Consider the following 6,154-nt stretch of genomic DNA (forward strand, 5'->3'; position numbering starts at 1 on the left):
GGGCTGGAGGACCGCGGGGGCGGGGGGCTTCGGGCTCCGGGGTGACGGCCACCTCAGCCTGCGCCGCAGCCCGGACCTCGGAGCGTTGTGCAGTGTCCAAGACCTGGCAGTCGTAAGGTCTCTCGCCCTCTGGTCTCCAGCTTTTTGACCTGTGCGGGATCGCTGCTCTCCTCTCAGCATTTTTCTTCCTACCCATGATTCGCTTGTGGTGATATCCAGATGTTCACTGAGCGCCTACTGTGCGGCAGGCACTGTTGACGGTATGGGGTACCGCGATGAGCAAACAGGTGAAGTCCCTCGGAGCTCACACCGTAGAGGGGACCCTCAAACGAATGGACAAATGGATGCGTGGTGGGGAAGAAAGCGGCTAAAATGCCCTGGCAGTTAAACGAATTTAAATGGCCCTATTCCTGTTCCTCCAAAATATGTACTGTAACCCGCCCCCCTCTAGTTTCCCTCTTGCCTTCTTGTTTGGTCCTGTACTAGGCAAAACTTTACCCAGAGCTGGGGTTATAGCCAGGTGACTCAGTTACTACATACTCTCTCAGATGGGGTATGATATGGTCACCAGACGTCTCCCACAGCCCTTCTGGGGCTTACTAGAGGTCTCCAAGGTCTGGGCTGCTTTTGGAAATGGCCATTCATTCAAACAGCACAGCAGGCTCAGTGGTAGGCTGGGAATACAATGGTGGGGAAGGAGGCCAAATCAAGGCTTCTCCAGGAGCTTCTAATTTGGTAGCAGGACAGAATCTGCTGAAACTTTCTTTTGTTGTTGTTGTTGTTGTTGTTGTTGTTGTTGTTGTTGTTGTTGTTTTCCTGTGGTTCTAGGGAGTCAAATCCAAGACCTCACTCTTGTTAACGCTGTATCACGGAAATATGCCACCCTCACCCCATCCCTAGAGAGGTAGCATCACACTGGCAAAAATACAAACGATGTTAAGGGCTATAAAAAGAACTACAGAGGGTGTGTGCAGCTGAGAGGGGAATTTACTGTGGGGATAAACATGGCTGGGAGGTCACTTAACTTTTCCTTGAAGTCTTGAAGAAATAGTTGAAGAATTGATAAGAGCAAATGTGTGCACTGGAATGGCATGTACAAGGGCCCTGGGATGATAGAGGAGTGGAAAGGAGACCAACAGGGATGTAAAGCTGGAAAAGAATTAGAAAGAGGCTGGAGAACAGGCTAGGTCTTTCATAGGAAATGTTAGGATAATGTGGAAATAATGGAAACTAATATTTCCAGGGCTTTTCTAACAAATTGCCATTTTATGGCTCAGAACAGATATTTACTCTCTTACAATTCTAGAGGCCAGAAGTCAGAAATAAGGTGTCCACTGGGCCATATTCCCCCCATGAAAGGACTAAAAGAGAATCCTTCCTTGCTTCTGCCAGCCTGTGATTGTCCTAGGCATTCCTTGGTTGTGGCTGCATAACTCACCTCCTCCTTTGTCTTCATATGGTCTCCTCTGTGTTTTCTCTTCTGTCTCTTATAAGCACATTTATTGTTGAATTTGGGCCCTCCCTGGTTAATCTACAATCAATCTCATCTTGAAATCCTTAATTACACCTGCAAAAACCTTTCGTTCCAGATAGGGTCACAGACCAGGAGTTATATCTCTTTTTTAAAAAATGTCTCCAGTCCTGCCATCTTCAGCGCCAGAGGGTCTTCTCGGCTGTGCCCGCTCCTGCAGGCTGCATCTGACATCTTCACCGCCAGAGGGTCTTTTTGGCCTTGCCCTCCCGGGCTGTGTTCTGACATCTTCAGCGCCAGAGGGTCTTCTCGGCCGGGCCCTCCCCTGCTGGCACCGCTGCCACCATCAGTGCTAGAAAGGTAGCCACGCGGGCACCCCTGAACCCCCCCAACCTTCCCCCTTGGGCTTTTAGACCTCCAGATTGTACCAGTCTTTGGACCTACTCTGTAGAGGCAGAGATGGTCATAAAGAGTATTTTCTGGCACTTTCAACTTTGAACATCTTTAAAGAAGTGGTGGGGGAAACTTATAGTAGAACTGAGTGGAGTTCAACCCTTTAGGAGGTCGGGGAACTCGGTCTGGGCCTTGCAGCCCGAGCTCAGTCTGCTTTGTGGGGTTCTGCCACCAGCTAGCTGAGATCAGGAGACTCGGCTCTGCAAATGGCAGCACATATTGTATATTATGACAGCAGTGATATAGTCTGAAAGAGGCCCTTTAAACTCATTTTTGTTTCTTTCTTTTTTTATCCTACTCTGCAAAATCTTTTTTTTTTTTCTGTTTTCTTTCTCTAACTCAGTCTCTTACTCCACTATAGTATCCCTCATCTCTCTTTTTGTTTCTGCTCTTGTCCTAATTCAGATTTCTTCTTTTATTATTTTTTTCTCTTTTCTTTATGTTCTTTTATGTTATTCTTCCTCACTCAAGGGTTATTATACTTCTATTTTATCTGTTCTTTTTGAATTTAACAATTTCCTGACGATTGTCTGGTCATTCTACATCTTTTGACTTCATATGAAACCTTCTCTAATTCTTATACTTGTCTACTCCTCTAGTCTTAACTTTGTTTTAAGCCCCCATTGTAAATGGTAAATATCCTTATTGAAAAGTTTATTTACTGTAAGCATATTTTGGATTGCTTCTTGATCTTAATTAAATTTACATGGTTTGAAGGTGATAGATTGATGACTACCATAAGTGGTCAATTTGCAAATTGTGCTTCATTATATTGTGGTGCTGATTGTATCAATTAGGATAAAGGATTGTGATTGATTCAATGAGCTGTTTTTTCAGTATGATGAAAATGAGAATGTCTATGAGTCATTAGAGACCCATGGGCTGCAGCCCAACTATATCAGGCAGATTTAAGTAATAATCTAAAGGTTAAACTACGGATAACCTAACAACAATAGCAAAAATGAGAAAATGCTTAAGCAAGATACAGGGACAGACTTCCAGTTCACCAATGGCAAACAGTAGGGCAAATGAGAATGAAAAGTCTGATAGTGAATCATCAGGACACCCTGAACTCAAAGCACAGGAAGTAACAAAACTGATCAATCAGGCTCTAGAGAAATATAAAACAGAAGTAATTTCCCAGATAATCATAGAGATGACAAGCAAAATGAAAGTTATAATTCGTGACTCTAGAACAGAAACTGAGAGGAAAATAGATGAGCTCAGGACCATGATAGAAGCCATGAATGCCCAACATAAGAAAGAATTGGAAACAATAAATGCCCAATACAAGAAAGAAATGGAATCCATAGGAGAGATTCAAACAGTTATCCAGGAGATTAAAAACTCCATTGAGAGTGTTCAAAAAAGAATAAAAGCATCCGAAGATAGAATCTCAGATATAGAAGATAAATTTGCAATCAGTGACTGTGAAAAGAGAGGTCTCTTAAAGACAGTAGGAGATCATGAGAAATTGATACGACAACTCTTAGATGATACTAAGAAGAATAACATAAGATTGATAGGAATTCAAGAAGTAGTAGGAGAAAATGTAAATGACTTAAAAAAGCTGTTCACAGAATTAATTATAGAAAACTTCCCAAACAGAGGGGAAGAATTTGACATACAGATAAGTGAGGCATATAGGACTCCAACTAGCCATGATCAAAAAAAATCTACACCTAGACATATAATAATCAAGATCCCAGAAACCCAACAGAAGAACAAAATACTACAAGCAGTAAGAGACAAGAAACAAATTACATGCAAAGGAAAGCCTATCAGAATTACAGCAGACTTTTCAACACAAACCCTTAGGTTAAGGAGAGCCTGGAATGAGATATTTCAAGTACTAAAAGAAAACAACCTCCAACCTAGACTGATGTATCCTGCAAAACTTACTTTTAAAATGGATGGGGTTAATAAGATATTTCCTGGATAAAGAATACCTGAGAAACTTTATGAATATCAAACCAGCACTATAACGAATTCTAAACAATATCCTAGAAAAAGGCAATGAAAGTAACAACACAATGAAGCTCAACAGAGCAAATCAAATAGGCAAGGCAAGAAATTAAAAGGAGAAGGCGAAAAAAAAAAAAAACCAAACAAACAAACATGATAATAGTAAGTTAGTACATATCAGTTATAACCATCATTAACGGCCTCGATTCACCAATCAAGAGAAACAGACCAGCAGAATGGATTAAGAAGCAAGATCCAACAATATGTTGTATACAAGACACATCTAGTGTAAAAAGAACCCATAGACTGAAAGTGAAAGGACAGAAAACTTCTTCATGTAACAGGAGCTCCCCCACCCCCCAAAAAAGCAGGGGTAGCAATCTTATTCATAGACAAAGTAAGTTTCAAACTTAAACTGATTGAAAGAGACAAAGAAGCTCACTACATCCTTGTGAAGGGAACAATTCAAGAGGAAGAGATAACAAATAATTTATTTTTAATTTATTGAGTATGTCAGAAAGTATATATGCTTTTTTTTTCCTCTTTTTTTCTTTTTTTCCTTTTTCTTTTTCTTCTTCTGATGCTGGGCATTAAACTCGGCACATTGTTCTGGCTAGGCAGGTGCAGCACTATTGAGCTAAATCTCAGGCTTTACATTTCATATTTTAAAAATTTATCAATATATTAATCCTTGTCTCTATATATTGGTCTACCAAATTGATGAGTTATTTTGGTTCTCATTTTCTTCGCTTTTTTATTTGAGAATTTATGAAATCTGTATATATGAGTAGTATAAAAAGTATTAAGGCCCATCCATCTGTCATTTTCCTCTTCATCTCTGCTTTCTACAAACTTGCTTTTCTGTCACTACAGCTTGTTTGATTGGAAATTTGTTAAGATAAATGTTGTTATGTTATCAATATATCTTTGTACCTATTTTCTACCGATGACAAATATTAATTTTAAGTAAATTTTATTATAACTATACTTAATCATTAATATCATTTAGTATCTGATACATATTACAAATTCTCCAACTCCTTCAAAGATGATATTTGTTTTTTCTCAAATTACACAAATCACCAACATTCCACACATCACTGCACTATTTTATTATATCTAAGTATATATTGTATTGTAGAAAATATGCATTGTGTATATGTGTGGGGGGTATGTTTTTACATATATGTGTGCACTATTAAATGAGAAACATGGGCATGAATGTGGTAGGACTGTGCACATTTGGCATATTGATAGTTTCTCTGGCAAACTTATGATTTCTTTAAATTACATGCTTGACTTAATTCATAGTCATTCATTTGGAAAGAATATTACATATCTATTGGTGTTAAATTCTATCATTATGCTTATAAAAATATAATAAAAATAAGTATGGGATATAATAAAATAGAAACAGAAAAACCTGATCTTAAAAATGTGAATTTTTTAGTTGCTTTTGGATTTCAAATATAAGTATATTTTTTTCTGTGGGAAGTTTCGTTAGAAAATGTAAGTGGTACAATCAACAAGTATATGATTTTTATCAATTAATTAAACCAAGGAGTTTATAAATCATAAAATTTTGAGGACAGTTTCTCAACTATAATATGTAACTTTTATTATAATTACATTCTTTCAAAAATATAAGAAAATGAGAAAGAACATATTTGAAGATCATATCAAACTAATGTATTTTGATTAGTCTGTTACATAAATTCTTGTTTATTTCATATCCTTTTTTTGCTGTCATATATATGTATATTTGAAATTTTTATTTAGTATCTTCATTTCTTATCATCATGCAGTCTTTAATTTAAAAATCTAAAAAAAAACTGGTGAAGCTGTACTTTATCTTTCCTTTGATGTTTTTATAGCCCTTTTGAAGCACTAGGACAAAAGTTTAGTTGAAGACTAAATAAACATTCTGCCTATTCTTGACGTCAAAAACATAGTCATATTTACACTGAGTATGTGTAAGTCCTAGAGTCTAGGTACAATTTAGCAAAAGTATTATTTTATCAAATCATTTTTTAAAAGCAGCAAATGATCCTCTATAAGCTTAGAAGAGATAATGTTCTTTCTATATTCCCAGAGAATTCTCAAGGAATATACCTCTGGCAAATCTGACAGTTGTCTAATAACTAAAGCTCCTTTTTTACAGAGTTTAATGTACTATTCTTTCTAGTAATTATTTCCATTGAACACATTGAAAAATTACAATATACTTGATGCTTTTTAATTTCCCAACTAAGACAGATAGCCTTC

This window comes from Fukomys damarensis, unplaced genomic scaffold (assembly GCF_012274545.1).
Source record: "Fukomys damarensis isolate Sample0158 unplaced genomic scaffold, DMR_v1.0_HiC HiC_scaffold_14, whole genome shotgun sequence".
In the NCBI taxonomy this organism is placed as follows: Eukaryota; Metazoa; Chordata; class Mammalia; order Rodentia; family Bathyergidae; genus Fukomys; species Fukomys damarensis.